At 34.4% G+C, this 17029-nt stretch overlaps 3 long non-coding RNA genes across 3 annotated transcripts; 1 reads left to right on the top strand and 2 right to left on the bottom strand.

Moving 5' to 3' along the window:
* Window positions 1-2020: 2020 nt before the first annotated feature.
* LOC128233788 (uncharacterized) lies at window positions 2021-12566 on the bottom strand. Its single transcript, XR_008260779.1, has 3 exons — window positions 12504-12566; window positions 4143-4265; window positions 2021-3726 (listed from the first exon to the last, which is right to left on the bottom strand). It is a non-coding gene; the product is annotated as an uncharacterized LOC128233788 (long non-coding RNA).
* Window positions 12567-14997: 2431 nt separating this feature from the next.
* Window positions 14998-15970, top strand: LOC128233790 (uncharacterized). The gene is made up of 2 exons (XR_008260781.1): window positions 14998-15089; window positions 15724-15970. It is a non-coding gene; the product is annotated as an uncharacterized LOC128233790 (long non-coding RNA).
* LOC128233789 (uncharacterized) lies at window positions 15223-16163 on the bottom strand. The gene is made up of 2 exons (XR_008260780.1): window positions 16064-16163; window positions 15223-15820 (listed from the first exon to the last, which is right to left on the bottom strand). It is a non-coding gene; the product is annotated as an uncharacterized LOC128233789 (long non-coding RNA).
* Between the last annotated feature and the right edge of the window lie 866 nt (window positions 16164-17029).

The following is a 17029-nucleotide window of genomic DNA, read 5'->3' on the forward strand; positions in this document are numbered from 1 at the left end:
TTCCATTGTGAATAAACACTTAGTGTATCTTTCACCTTAGAGGTAGGGACATGGGTCTTGCACACGACACATTGTCTTGGTATGTTGAAAACATATGGCATTTTCATTTTAAAATCTGTCCATATAAGAGAAAGTCACAGCGCGGACACGACAGCCTATAATTTCCTTCAGGTTGCCATGGCAACCAGAGTTCTGCAAGGAATTAATTTTTTTTAACAATTTTGAAAAAGCACCAACCAAGGATCATTCCTATGAAGTTTCATCAAAATTGTCCAAGCGGTTTAGGAGAAGATGATTGTAACCAATTGTTGACACTTTTCCTTTAGGTTGCCATGTCAACCAGAGTTCTAAATGGAATAAATTTCTTTGAACAATTTTGAAAAAGCACCAACCAAGGATCATTCCTATGAAGTTTCATCAAAATTGTCAAAGCGGTTTAGGAGAAGAAGATGATTATAACCAATTGTTGACATTTTCCTTTAGGTTGCCATGGCAACCGGGCCAAACAAAATTATGTGAACAAATTTAAGAGAGGTCCATGCAAGGACACTTCAAACCAAATTTGCTGAAGATCTATCAAGGGGTTCATGCGAAGAAAATGTTAAGTTTTTTTACTAATTTTAGCTCTGGTGGCCCTTAAAAGGGCCCAAACAAAATTATTTGAAAAGACCTGACAGAGGCCCATGCTAGGATGCTTCAGACTTGAAGATCCATCAAGCAGTTAATAAGATCAAGTTGTTTAAAGGTTTTTCTATTTTTTGCTCTGGTGACCCCTAAAAGGGGCCAAACAAAACCATTTGAACAAAGTTGAGAAAGGACCATGTAAGGATGCTACATATCAAGTATGGAGTCATTCTGACCTTTACTTTCAGAGGAAAAGATGTTCAGTGACAAGACAATGTAAAAACAAATGACCCCTGAGCAAGGCCAATTTGACCCCGGGACAATAATTTGAATACCTTTGGTGTAGGTCCACTAGGTAACACTATATACCAAATATGAAAGCTCTAGGTCTTATATTTTGGAGAAGAGGATTTTTAAAGTTTTATTATATAAGACTATATAAAAACAAATAACTTTCAGGGCGGGGCCAATTTTGACCCTGTGGCAATAATTTGAACAACTTTGATAGAGGTCCACAAGATGATGTTGTATACCAAATATCTAATCTCCTGGCCTTACGGTTCTGGAGAAGAATATTTTTAAAGATTTACTATATAACACTACGTAAAAACAAGGACCCCCTAGGCGGAGTCAATTTTGACCCTGTGGCAATAATTTGAACAAATCTGGTAGAGGTCCACTAGATGATGCTGTATACCAAATATCTAAGCCCTGGGCCTTACAGTTTCGGAGAAGATTTTTAAAGATTTACTATATAACACTATGTAATGAAACTAGTGACCCCTGGGGCGGGGCCATTTTTGACCCCAGGAGAATAATATGAACAAATTTTGTAGAGGACCACTACATGATGACACATACCAATTTTCAAGGTTCTAGGCCTTGTGGTTTTTGAGAAGAAGATTTTCCCTATATAAGTCTATGTAAAACAAGTGACCCCCGGGGCAGGGCCATTTTTGACCCCAGGGGGATAGTTTTAACAATTTTGGTAGAGGACCACTAGATGATGCTATATACCAAATATTAAGGCTCTAGGCCTTGTGGTTTTGAAAAATAAGATTTTTAAAAGTTTTTCCTTTCCGTTGCCATGGCAACCAGAGTTCTGCATGGAATTCAATTCTTTGAACAATTTTCAAAGGGGACCACCCAAGGAACATTCCTGTAAAGTTTGGAAGAAATTGGCTAAGCGGTTTATGAGGAGATGTCGTTTAAAGTAAAAGTTTACGGACGGACGGACGACAGACGGACGCCGGACAAATTGTGATCACAAAAGCTCACCTTGTCACTATGTGACAGGTGAGCTAAAAACATTTACTTATTAATTATTATAGCACTGCGCATAGTAATATACTTTTCATTTTTTCATTCCCCCCCCCCTCCCCCCCCCCCCCCGGGAATATATGGCATACACAAACCAAACTTATACTCTCAATTGTTTCAAATGAACATTATTATTTATTAACTATTTTGATTCAATTAGCATTCACATTTAGTCAAGTCACCATGATTTGCATTTGAATTTTTGCTATTTGTAACATTAGACATACCTTATATACTTCATTTGTACCAAAATTAAACAAATAACGATCTGTATTATAAGATAGCATAATTTGAAAAAAAGAAAAAAAAAAACTTTTATTACTTAATTAATTGCTTAAACAATAAACATACATTTTTCCATCCTTTTTTATGAAATTCAAAAGCCATTGCATTACTTCTTCATATTGACAAACAAGAAATAAAAATAGTTCATGTATGTAATCATCTATTTTATTTAATTTAAACAATCATTTGATATCATTATAATTTAGTTCTTACAAATCATGTAAGTAATTTCACTTTCAATAAATTGAGAGTTAATAAACAGTCACATGACAAATTCCTTTTATTGGATCTTCAATGTCAGATGGAAAGCTATTATTAAGGACCCAAGTGATGTTTGTTCCTGCATCTGAACTGCCTAAATGCAGCCAATTAGAAATTTTGCATTGAATGTTACATATTTGGGTTAATTAAGGGCTATAATCCCTGTCCCGACAATTTTGAAGATAGAACTTAAGAAAAGTTATTGACTGGCTAAAAGAAAAATATAAATTGAGGAATATAGGCAATGTAATCTTTACAGATATACAAAAATGATTCGCAGATACATATTTAGACTTATCGACATTTTACTTAATATCAGGTTCTTACAAATTATTTATAATATTATTCTTCATATACATACACATTATTTAGTAAACAGTACTGTTTCAACAATTCAAACAAATACATAGTTACAAATCAAATGTTGCTGTATTATGGCAAACACTTGGTGTTCTATCAGTACTTTAACTGAACTGGAACCTCAGATCAACCCATAAAGAAATGGAGTCTAGTAACTTCCCACTCGCCTGCCTCTTGGAACAACTGGGCCATGATTTTACCAGTTACCAGTAAGTGTTCTTTTAGACCATCATGTTGGTCAAAAATGTAATCAGACAAATCAAGACTGTCCGTAACTGGAAATCGGACCTGTTTCAATACATAGGCCACACTTTTTTTATCCAACTCCTTCCAAATGATGGGTAGTGACATGGACATTCCTCAATCTTACTTCTGCAGTGACTTCATTCATTCCTTTAGTCAAATACGGACAGTGTGAGCTGTTGAGATAGACAGCTCCTGTGACATCACATTTTATTGTGAAGAATGTCCAGCATAGATGGCTTGTCATCTAATGTAGCTAATATGTCCGCCCGGTCAGCTCAATCGGTAGAGCGTTGGACTCTGAATTGGACATCCCGGGTTCGATTCCTGGGCGGACCAGGTCACCTCTGTTGTGATTGGTTATGAAATCCTTTCTACGACCATTCGCACTGTACCACTGCACCTGGCATGTACAGAAGCTGTCAGTTCCTTGCAGAGGTGAAGGCACCTAGTACTGGTTCTGCCCAGGATAGGTGTGCGGTGGTTGAACTGTCACTCTGGGACCCTTCAATGTGCTCACGCCGGGACCCGGAGTATAAACTACTAACACCACCACCTGGCAGCCTGCTCTGAAGCTTGTCCATAGCCCCATATGTGTGGCCAGTCATCCATTATCCCCATTTTAATGATAATCTGAAAATAATCCCAAGCACATTTATATGCATATTTATTATATCATATCCACTTCTATACACTTATCTTCTCTAGGATGTTCAAACAGGCTTGATGTGACAATACAAAATGTGAAGACAAATAAACAGCGAGATACAACAAGTATATTGAATTTTCTGTCTGATTTAAAATGATTTGTAATATAAACAGGACAGGTGAAACTTCCTATTCGACAAATATCTTTTTTTTATTGTCATTTCCAAGCATTGTTTATGATTAGATTATTTAATATTTCACAACTTAAATACTATCAGGAAGTCATAAGATTAACCATCTATATATATATATATATATATAATAAATCATATATATATATTTAATATATAAAAACAAGTCATTATACAAATGATATACACAAATTAAAAAGGTATTTATACTTCTGAAACACTGTTGCACAAGCCACTGGGCACAAAGAGGTTGATGAAGGTTTTCCTGATGCCCTTTGAGGTTTCCCCACAATAATGAGAAAGATGACCTCTGAGAGAGATGGTGGTTATTTCCTGAAACATTAAATTTATACATGTTGTATATAATTTAAAAAAATGGACACTTGACAATATACAGAATGCTGTACATAAAATTCATAAGTCCTATAAATAAATGCTTTTGTAAAATTCCAGAACATATAAACAGCAAAACCCAAAACCTCTTGATTTTGTTCTCAATTGGCCAACAGGGAAGTATATTTTTTTTCAAGAATCCATGAAAACCAGTGATATAAAACTGCTGACAAAAAATTAGATCATGCATTTTTCTTTAACTGTTAGTAATAGTTTAACCCACAAAACATTGGCTTTCAAACGAAAATATGCAAATCTGCGATATGATCTATGTCAGCAGTCTTTTATCATTGGTTTGCAGATACTATTAAACCCAAAAATTTGCTCTTTCCAAGACAAAAAAAATAAAAAAGTTGTAAAAACGGTAAATTTGTGAGAGTGCATGCAGCTTTAATAATAATTAATATATTCTTGTAATGAAGCTGTTATGTGCTAAAAATAGAACCCAATGAAAAATAAGCATATCCTAATAAGCCTAGCTTTAATATTATGAAGTATTTACTGAATCAAATAGACATATATAGGCAAATGACTGAAAAGCTACCATAATTAAAGCTGCACTATCACAGATTAAACATTTCGACAACTTTTTAATTTTTGTCTTGGAACAAGCCAATTTTTGCTACAATCCATGGAAACCAGTTAATAAGACTGCTGACAAAAAATTAGATCGCGGATTTTTATATTTAAGTTCATAAATTGATGTTTTATGCATTTTTCTTAAACCGTTAGTAAGGTTTTAAGCTCTAACATTTTCGAAAATATGAAAATCTAAGATCTGTTTTTTTATCAACAATCTTACATCAATGGGTTGCAGATATTTACGCAAAAATTTGCTCTTTCCAAGACAAAAATAAAAAAGTTGTAATAATGGTAAATCTGTGAGAATGTAGCGTTAAGAGTATTTTTTAAACTTATAATGAAAGTCATTTGCATTTATTTTACATAAGCACGAAAACTAATGTGTTATTTATTCTGAACTCCTTTATAAAAATGTAGGACAAAACATCCCATGTCATTTTTGACTAAGGGGACAAAACACGTCCAACCCATTTAGACAGGGTTGACAAAACAACCCAGATCATTTTGACATGGTGGACAAAATAACCAGGAAAATATTGGCAGTTCAAAAAGTTAAGACCCCCCTCCCATCCTACCAACACTTGAAAGATTAAAACTAATTGGCCATTATCAAGATGTGTTTTATTACCCCCAATAAACACCCTTTTTCACTTAATTTATTAGGTTTAGAAATGTTACTATGGAGATCTTTATCACAGCATAAGGAAGACACAGTGACTTTAATCATAAGGATTTGCTACAAAGCTACAGTACAATATTAAGTTCAGCATTATGATAATCCTTACTTCAAAACACTCTTCTTAAAAAGGTGTTCAAGGCCAAAATCTAATATTCATATTCATTACAGGCTGCTTTGCATGACAATTATTAATTTCAGATATTTGCTTTAAGCAATTTATTTTTAATTATAAAAACACTTTCTCATAGTTTTCATCTTCTTTTTGATATTGACATGTTAATATTAAAGGGGCCTCATTTGTTTTTAACCCTTAGGCTGCTGATGGCGATTTTAAAGGCTTTGCAAACAGCTTGGAACCAGACCAGACACCGAGTAACTCGGCGCCTGGTCAGGTTCCAAGCTGTTTGCCACTCAGTCAATATATCCCCAAAGTTTTAAGTAAATTGAAATTTTTTTAGAATAAACCAGACGACATTTTTGAGCAGACGACAATTTACCCAGCATGCAAAGGGTTAATATTTACGTTAGTCTTATATTATAAAGCTGCAACCTCACAGATTGAACGTTTTGACAACTTTTTTAAAAAAAAAATTCTTCGAACAAGCGAATTTTTGCGTAAATATCTGCAAACCAGCGATAAAAGACTGCTGACAAAATATCAGATTGCAGCTTTTCATACTTCCATCCAAAATTGATGTTTTATGCATTTTTCTTAAACTGTTAGTAGCAGTTTAAGCTGTAAAACATTAAATTTGGAATGGAAATATCAAAATCTGAAATCTAATCTTTAGTCAGCAGTCTTTTATCACATAAGCAGGTATTTACACAAAGAAATTCTAATACATAAAGTTTAAACAAAAAATAAAAAAGTTGGAAATCAATACATACACAAGTTGACTAACATATATTTTGAATAATAAACCTTAAATTACTTTCCAAAGAATGCATTTAAGGAAAAGTTACTTACTGAAAACAAGATGTAACAATGCATGTATTTTAAAGTGAAAACGCATATATATTATGTATTTTAAAAATGTAATCCTTTATACTTTTTACTCTTTCTGTTTTTAAAAAGGATGTAACCCTAACCAAATCATTTTATTTTTGGCCCTACTATAACACAATCAAGAATTTAGCCCCACATTCCAGAATGCAGGGCTTAAATTGTGTTATCATTTTGATCACTGACATGACATCATTGACAAAATAAGGATTCAAAAATCTTTGTTTCCGCCCAACTGACCCTATTTTTATCCTTCTGATCCTTTTTTGTTTTTGGTGTTTTGATCAATATGTGCTTTTTTAGTAAAGACCCTGATATAGGTCAGTTTGCCAAAGAAACATGGTCCTAAAAAAAACAACAGTTACCGTATGCCTACCTTTTTTGATATTTAACTGGAAACTATGAATACTTTTTTTTGGCCTAAGCAACAATTTTTGTTTGAAGCCAGTGTGCATGTGCATACTGTGTATTTTTTTTACTTAATTACATTGTATTGTCTGCGAATTACCAATATCAAATCCATTGTCCTATTTAACAGGATAATGGTTTTGATATTGGTCCCATGTAATATCATTATAAAAAGTGTAGGAATTTTATTCAAGACCATTTGCAAGATGTGTCATGTTTGGTGTCAATATTATGCTTGAATGATCATATTTTATATTTGTCATTGTTAGATATTTAATTTGTATAAAAAAATGAGCAATAATAAAAACTCTTAAGTTTTTTCCTCAGTTGGTAAGAATTACACCTGTTGTTGTTGTTGTTGGGTTAATAAAAGTCTGCTTGCCTATGGCTCCATTATGGCTTGACCCTGTCACACCCCCTAGTGTGACTGAAACATAATTGTGAGGCCAAAGGGGGATCTATCTTCATTGAATGTCAGTATTTATTTTAGCTCCACCCCTTTTACTTGACCTGGCATTGCCCCTTTCACTGAACCTGACATCTGATTGGCTGAATGAATATGCCTTTTAAAGGTTTCCTTATGACTGACAGCCCCCACCCCCCACAGAGAAAGACTGGTCATTTGAGACAATCACTATCATATTTTGAAAAGGCGGCTATATGCATGACTATGAACTGGCTTGTAATTGACCTTACGACAGGATTTGATTGACAGGTCCTATCAGCCAATCAGAATACAGCGCTGATAAGCCGTGTTGTTATCCGCCATTTTGTCCGTCAAACTGACCAGAGTCCGTCATATACATGCATTGGCATTTCCTCGCCTTTTTAAGTATTATGGTAAAAAGGTGTTGTAATGACACTTGTAATTCGGATACAAGGTAGCCAGACCGGCGTGGAATTCGTTCCGTTTCCGAAACAAGCGAGAAAAATGCAATCGCTGGATCAGACTCTGTGGAAGACATCACCAACAGTTGAACTTCGAAATTTTGAAAGATCGTTCAAAGGCGAAACATCTATACGTCTGTAAAAAAGTATGTTTCTGAAATAACTAATTGGTTGCTTATAAGGGGGGCAAATCAATCTGCTTTAAATTTGTTTAATACTGAAGTTGTCCGTGACCTAAATTAGTGTTACTATTTTTAAACTTTAAACATCGTACATTTATGCTTTCGCTTGTGTTGTCAAATCGGCAGAAATGGCCATTTAAGATCAGGTTCAACATGGACACGATTGATTTCATTCAAGATAGAGGTTTTTTAGTTGATACCTTAATATAAGCTTATAAACAGCATCGCTTTCAAAGTAAATTAGGAAATATTGTACAACTAATTTTTTGTCCGAACCAGCGCATGCTTCCGAATCTCATCTTCTCGTATGGTTACTATGTAAACAATGGCTATTGTAGCTGTCATTTCGACACGATTTCATAGATTTCTTATTTTCATATCAGCACTTTGTCGATGGGAAACCCAGTCAAGTAAACCCTGACCCTCAAGCAGCTACTGTACTGTTTGGTGTATTTGACAAGCTTACACCGGGACCGGCTCACATCAGCTAGACCTCCTCCAAAAATCAGATTAATATCTGAACCATCCCAAAAAAACAAGAACTGAACGGTCTGAATCGTTAAGGTTTTATTTGCTGTATAAATCAATTTATTTCATGTAAACAATGGCTATTGTAGCAGTCATTTCGACACAATTTCATAGATTTCTTATTTTCATATAAATCATTTAAATCAATTATTGAGTTCACTTGATTCTGCCAAGCATGTGCTGTAAAGACTCACTGTAGACTCTTATTATGAATAATGAACAAGTCAAACATGTACATGATTTCAATGTTATTCTTATATTTGGTGCCAATTACGTAAATCTATTATCTTAAATGAAAGTTTATCCCATTCTTAAAGTTGCACTCTCACAGATTTCTGTTTTGATACTTTTTTGTTTGAGAATGGGGCTAATTTTGTCATTCTTTCAATTAAGTCCTTATATATAACCACAAAGCAAACCTCTTTGAGCCAAAATATGATAAATGCAATCAGATCTTTTGTAAGTTGTCAAAGCGATCAATCTGTGAAAGTGCAGCTTTAATAGAGAAAAATAACTTCTGCTTATGCGATATATTTTAAAATATATTTGCCATTGCAATAAAGAGATGTACGCCTACATTATCATGTATAAGCACCAAAGAAATGTCAAAGTTTAAGTAATGTTTTCAACACAACAATGTATTAATCTGATATTAAATATGAAACAACTGGTGTTATATTCCAGAACTGAAGCTAACACCATAGGTACATCCTTCCAAGAATCCAACAACACAACATGCTGAACAACTTCAAGGACTCTCTTCATAAGACCACACTTTCCTGAAATAAATAAAAGATGCCACTATTAAAATAAATCAGTTACATGTCTTGTTAAATATTTTAATTCTGGCTGTAAATGCTACTGCATTTGATGTTTGCATTCTACATGTATATAATAATGAAATATTGACAAGAAAATAGCTAACTGTATGTTTTGTGGTTGTTGTCTTTTTTCTGGACAAATAGTCCATAACTTTTGTACAGCAAAGTAAAACTAAATGTTATAAAAAGCTTTAAAACAGGTCCTACCGATTATTTGTAAAACTTACCATCACTGGTTTTCTCTTGCGGTTGACATTGCCCGGACTGGCAAATATCATGAGGGGGGGGGGGGGGCGGTTTCTGGTCTTATTCTAGGTCCCCTGTGCCAGGCTGTGGCGGTAGGCTTGTTGAAGACAATAACAACGGGACTTCCTTATATCCATCAATCAGAATACTTTAATGGTGGCAGCGTTGGTTAGAACCAGCTGCCCGGTCAGCTTAGTTGGTTAGAGCGCCGTGCTAGTATTCTGGTGGTTGTGAGTTTAAGCTCCACACCGGGGGCACTTTTCCTCCCAGGTTTACCTTAACAGGCAGAGTGTGTGAAATTTCTGTAAGAACAAGAATCAAAGCATATGAATGTTTAAGCAATGCAAAAGTTACAGATTGGTATCACCCACAATTGTCACTTGTCAACTATTACACTATTATTTATAGTCGCTGAGAACTGAAACTTGTTATGCATTAACTTAAAAAAAACATATCTGCTCATACTATAAAATATAAGGTTATATATAGCTGGCATGTAACTGTCATTTTATGTCACTTCCGGGTTCCCCATTCGGGCCATTCATGATATACTCATATTGTGTAATGATTTAGTCTTTGTTTCAACAATCCTGTAAGAATGACCGGCGTTATTAAAAGTTAAACTTACCCTTTGCATTTACAGTAAGCGTCACACACACGCTTTTCCTTTGTATCGATGTCAATGTTGACAACATGGCGGCTATCCGATTTCTCTACTTGGATAGATTTCAGCCCGTAAATGTTAGATATCGTCGTCTTCTAAAGATATATCGAGCTTTCCGATGTAGCAGCCAGTAACAAATTCCTTTGCCTACTGTTTTTTTCGCAGTGAAATGTCACATTTATGATAATTTGGCCCCAAACCGTCAGGAATATCGGTAAGCGAAACGACGCCATTGCTTTCTTGTTTGTTTGACGGACATAGACAGAGTTCGCTCCCTTGATATCAGGGGGCGTGGCTTAGTAGCCGCTGTCGTAAGGTCAATTGATTTAAGATAATGATCATTATCTGCAGTTATGCACTTAAATTCATAAAAAATTCATGTTCCTTATACTATGAAAATTTTGGAAGAAATACATGACTGTCAATTTAGAATTGAACTTAATTTCCATGTAAATATCCTTAAATTGTATAACATGTCGAAGGCAAAATGTAGATTTTCACAGATTGATACAATTGCTAAAAGGCATGTTCATTTTTTCAAGATAATGACATTAATAGAAGGTTTCTACTTTGTGTAAGGTTTTCTGAATTTAAACATTTTTTTTTGTCTTCAAGTCTCTTAACATTACCAAATAAAAAGAACTGTCCTCCAGCCCGGAATAGTTGTAGCCCGGAATTATAGCTATTCTAGTTTTTCCGACCTAATCCTCCGGTACAAACAAAATTAAACTGTTGTAATATACACACATTACTTCGGAAACAATAGAGTCATTGGACTGTTACATGAATTTCAATAGCTCGAAATTCACCTTTTATTTGTTACTTCCGGGCTATATGTATTAACATAACAGGGTTTTCCCATGCTGGTACAAATAAAAGGCGAATTTCGAGCTATTGAAATTCGTGTAACAGTCCAATGACTCTATTGTTTCCTACGTATAATTCCGGGCTACAACTATTAAGAGCATATACTATCACACTCATCTGATATATTGGGGATTAAATTTATGTACCAGTACATTATCTTACAGAATGATAGTGATAGTCATTATCAAATTATTATCCTGATTAATAAGTAAGTTGTTGAGTGAAAACTATTTTTAAATTGAGACAATAAGGTGGATGACATGTTAAGTTATTGAAAGCTTTGAAGATTTTATACAAAAGTTATAAGTTGTCTCAATTTATGATTTCGAAAACCATTAAATTGGCAGGCCTAAGCATCATGAGCCACTCACAGACTTTGATGGAATTGGTAAAAGACAAAAAATAAATATTTACTTTCTTAGTGTTGCAATGCAAAAGATACTGGGCCTACTTTCTATCGAGTAAAACATTCTTAATATATATTTAGCTTTTTTCCATTTGCCAAATAATGGAAAATTATTTGAACTTGATTTTGAAAAATAATTATTTTTTATCCTGACTATATAATTATTTAGTCTTTAAAACAGACTCTCTTCCTTTTAAACTCTAAAATATCTTTAAAAATAAAATAAAATACATTTAAACCCATTAAGATTTAATTAATTATTTAAACAGGCCAGTCTGCACTGCCTTTTCAGTAAGGATTTTAGTCAAAATCATATCTTCGTAAGAACAAGACAGTACACCATAGGTAATTATGAACCCCCCCCATAATTATGCATATTATGCATATTTGTATACATGTATTAGCTAGACAATATACAACGATAAGTGTATTGTATATATTAGTGAGCAAATAAATGCATTAATAAATAAATAAATACAGATTTATACTGGTAAATAGATTTATAAATATAAATATTTTAGGAAAGATAAACATTAGATAAAAAATATTATCAAAGCCTTTTTAGCCATATTGTATTGGCTGGTGGGGTTACTCAAAATTACCGTGCATGGTCCGCTTACAACCAATTAAATAGTTTCAATAGCTCTGAGAATGATTCATACAATCTTTGATATGATGGCAGTTTTTTTACATGGCATGGCTTGACTTGATTAATATAAATTTTATATTATATGACTTGCACAATTCACATGACTTTTCATATATATCCTTTAAGTTTTGTGTGATAATAGATCTTTGATCTAAATTTGTGATTCAAAACTTAAAGATACATATATATATATATTTACTGCTTCGGAATCACACTTTACACACAAGACATGTTAAAATAGATTATTGTACTCACTGTTTTTTAATTTAAGTTTATTCATCAAACTCTGTCACTCTAGCTGTCTCTGTATTATCAGCATCACGCATCAACTAAAATAAAAAATAATAAAAATTATAACAAGAAAGGTTCAAGTAGTTAGAAAATATATGGGCTGTCATTGGACATATAATATAACAATTTACCATGATTCCATGAAATATTTTTACAAACTAGCAAACCTGAACTCCTTTGTATTTTTTTACATCTTTGTGAGATTTTGCATAAAGCATCTATCTAATTCTTTGTTAATTTACCACATTAAAATTTATTGATTAACTGTACTTTTATTTATTTTATAAATATCTTATATGTTGTGCACCAGTCAATTGTAACCATGGCGCCCCCAGGTCCAGGGAATAGCGGGGACTTTGACTTTTGGTCCAGCCAACCCTGGGTCTAATCCCCTCCCCTGCGGGAACGAACTGATGGTAAAACCCCGGCCAAATGCCCCTGCACACCAGAGGCTCTATATAAGGCCCAATCTCAGCTAAATTTGGCTTAAAGACAAAACCATTGCGGTCACCCGGCCCTGCGTGGCCACATAGAAAGTAAAAACACGGCCCATTTCCCGACTATTCCCAGTATACCCCCAGACCGGGGGATGTGCGTGGTTAGTAACCGTTACAATTGACTGGTGCATTGGTTATAATAACTGAGAGGCCTCAAAGATGCTCACATGACTGTGACTTTTTTGACCTTTTAGCAGATTAGATCAAAGAAAGGATTTTTAAGAAATATACTCAATGAAACAGAGTGAAACTTTATTCAGGGGCTATACACCGTATGATGAAATAGCGAAAGAAGAGAAAATTGTCGAAAACTGACATGAATTTGGTATCAATGTGTACAATGCATTGAAACTAACTAACTGAAGTATCACATAGTTTACAATTAATTGATTTTTCACATTTTTTTTCCATTAAAAAAGATTACTAGGTGGGTATACCTAGTATAATTAATTTTTATGTGTGATTGGCTAGTCGATGTTATCACTTAATGTTACCAAGCTAGGTATATATTAAATCAAATAAACAAATGTAAACTTTCATAGCAGTGGATACAACACTGGACTGCAATTTTGGCGACCACAGTTTGAACCCGGTCTCTGTTATTTTTTCTTTACATTTTGATATTTTTTTACCAATTATGATATCAAAAGGATAAACATTTTATTGAATAATTGTCCTGTATACTGGGACTGACCCTACTGTTTGTATAGTCCATTGGTTAAAGAAAATAGATTAAAAAAGAGAAAAAAAATAATTGTAAAATGTGTGTTTAAGGTAGCACTACCCTAATGAAAACCTCCACTTGAAATGCTTCATTTTAATGTTTTATCCTTTATTGTTAAGCACATACCTACACATCTTTTGTGGGTTCATGTGAGCAGTTCAACTTCAAAGCAACCCAGAAGCTGACATACATGCCATATCCCCCGGAGGGGGAAAAATCCCCCGGAATTTCGACCCATCCCCCGGTCTCCCGGAGGGGGATGAAAATCCCCCGAAATTAAAAAAAGTGTGTTTAAAATTACGCAAAATTATCACAGGGTTTAATTATATATGCCCGTTTGCAGTTATAATGCCCTTCTTGTCTTAATTGGATTATCAACTGATGGTGTGTTTTAACAACACCAATTGACCTTACGACAGGATTTGATTGACAGGTCCTATCAGCCAATCAGAATGTAGGACTGATAAGCCGTGTTGCTATCCGCCATTTTGTCCGTCAAACTGACCAGAGTCCGTCATATACATGCGCTGGCAATTCCTCGCCTTTTTAAGTATTATGATAAAAAGGTGTTGTCATGGCACTTGTAATTCGGATACAAGGTAGCCTGGCCGACTAAAGATGGCTTCCAATTCGTTCCGTATTCGAAACCAGCGAGTTATTTAGAAAAATGCAAGTGCTGAATCAGACTCTGTGGAAGACCTCATCAACAGCTGAACTTGGAAATTTTGAAAGATCGTTCAAAGGCGAAACATCTATACGTCTGTACAAAAGTATTTTTTTGAACAAAACTACTTATTTCAATCCGCTCAAAATTTATTTAATACTGAAATTGTCCGTGCATGACCTAAATAGGTGTTACTATTTTTAAACTATAAACATCGTACATTTATGCTTTGACTTGTGTTGTCAAATCGGCATTAATGGCCATTTAATATCAGGTTCAACATGGACACGATTGATTTCATTCAAGATAGAGGTATTTTTGTTGATACCGTTATGTAGTTTTTATAAACTGCTTTGCTTTCAAAGTAAATCAGGAAATATCGTACAACTAAATTTTTGTCCGAACCATCGCATGCTTCCGAATCTCATCTACTCGTATGGATCCTATGTAAACAATGGCTTTTGTAGTTGTCATTTCGACACATTTCATAGATTTCTTATTTTCATATCAGCACTTTGTCGACGGGAAATCCAATCAAGAAAACCCTGACCCTCAAGCAGCTACTGTATTTGTCCAGCTCACACCAGCTAGGCCTCCTCCAAAACTCAGATAAATATTTGAGCCACCAAAAAAAAAACGAGAACAGATCGGTCTGAATCGTTAAGGTATTATTTTCTGTATATAAACAATTTATTTCACTGTACATTTAAATCAATTATTATGTTCATTAGAACTTGATTCGGCCAAACATGTGCTGTAAAGACTTAGACTTATTATGAATAAAGAACAAGTCAAACATGTACATATTTTCATTGTTATTCTTATATTTTGGGCCATTTACGTAAATCTACAATATTTAATGATAGTTCATCCAATGTTCAGAGTCCGGATCACATGCACACTCGATTAATAGTATTCTTAAAGTTGCACTCTCACAGAATTCTAGTTTGACACTTTTTGTCTCAGAATCGTTTTATTTTGGCATTCTTTAAATTAAGACCTAATATATAAATCACAAAGCAAACTTCTCCGAGCCAAAATATGATAAATTAATGCAATCAAATCCTGTGTAAGTTGTCAAAGTGATCAATCTGTGAAAGTGCAGCTTTAACAGTGAAAAATAACTTCTGCTAATGCTATATATTTTAAAATATATTTGCCATTGCAATAAAGAGATATTCACCTACAATATCATACATAAACACCAAAGCAATATCAAAGTTTAAGTAATGTTTGCAAAACAACAATGTATTTAATAAATCTGATATTAAATATGCAACAACTGGTGTTATACTCCAGAACTGAAGCTAACATCATAGAGGTACATCCTTCCAAGAATCCATCAAAACAACATGCTGAACAACTTCAAGAACTCTCTTCAAAAGACCACACTTTCCTGAAATAAATAAAAGATGCCAATATTAAAATAAATCAGTTACATGTATTGTTAAATATTTTAATACTAGCTGTAAATGCTACTGCCTTTGATGTTTGCTTCCTACATGTATATCATAATGAAATATTGACAAGATAATAGCTAATGTTTTGTGGTTGTTGTTTTTCTCTGGACAAATAGTCCATTACTTTTGTACAGCAAAGTAAAACTAAATGTTATAAAAAGCTTTAAAATAGGTCCTACCGATTATTTGTAAAACTTGTCATCACTGGTTTTCTCTTGCGGTTGACATTGCCTGGACTGGCAAATATCATGTGTGTGTGTGGGGGGGGGGGGGGGGTGGGGGGGCGGTTTCCGGTCTTATGCTAGGTCCCCTGTTGCGGTAGGCTTGTTGAAGACAATAATAAGGGGACTTCCTTATCTCCATCAATCAGAATACTTTAATGGTGTCAACGGTAAATAGCAGGAGACCCTCCACCAGCCTTAACCGGTAAATGGGGGGAGGGTAGTGTGTGTGTGGGTTAGAACCAGCTGCCCGGTCAGCTTAGTTGGTTAGAGAGCCGGGCTAGTGTTCTGGTGGTTGTGAGTTCGAGCCCCACACCGGGGGCAATTTTCCTCCCAGGTCTACTTTTACAGCCAGAGTGTGTGAACATGTTCCACAATTTCTGTAAGAACAAAAATCAAAGCATGTGAATGTTTGAGCAATGCAAAAGTTACAGATTGGTATCACCCACGATTGTCACTTGTCAACTATTACATTATTATTCAATCGCTTAGAACTGAAACTTTTTATGCATAACTCCAATAAACCATTTCTGCTCATACTATAGAATACAAGGTTATACTGTATAGCTGGCATGTAACTGTTATTTAATGTCACTTCCGGGTTCCCCATTCGGGCCATTTATGATTTACTCATATTGTGCGATGATTTAATCTTTAATTCAACAATACTGTAAGAAGGACCGGAGTTATTAAAAGTTAAACTTACCCTTGTTTGCATTTACAGTATGCGTCACACACACGCTTTTCCTTTGTATCGATGTCAATGTTGACAACATGGCGGCTATCCGATTTTCTCTTACTTGGATAGATTTCACCCCGTCAATGTTAGATATCGTCATTTTCTAAAGATATATCGAGCCTTCCGATGTAGCAGCCAGTTACAAATTCCTTTGACTTCTATTTTTTTCGCATTGTAATGTCACA

Source organism: Mya arenaria, chromosome 5 (assembly GCF_026914265.1).
Source record: "Mya arenaria isolate MELC-2E11 chromosome 5, ASM2691426v1".
NCBI classification, from domain to species: Eukaryota; Metazoa; Mollusca; class Bivalvia; order Myida; family Myidae; genus Mya; species Mya arenaria.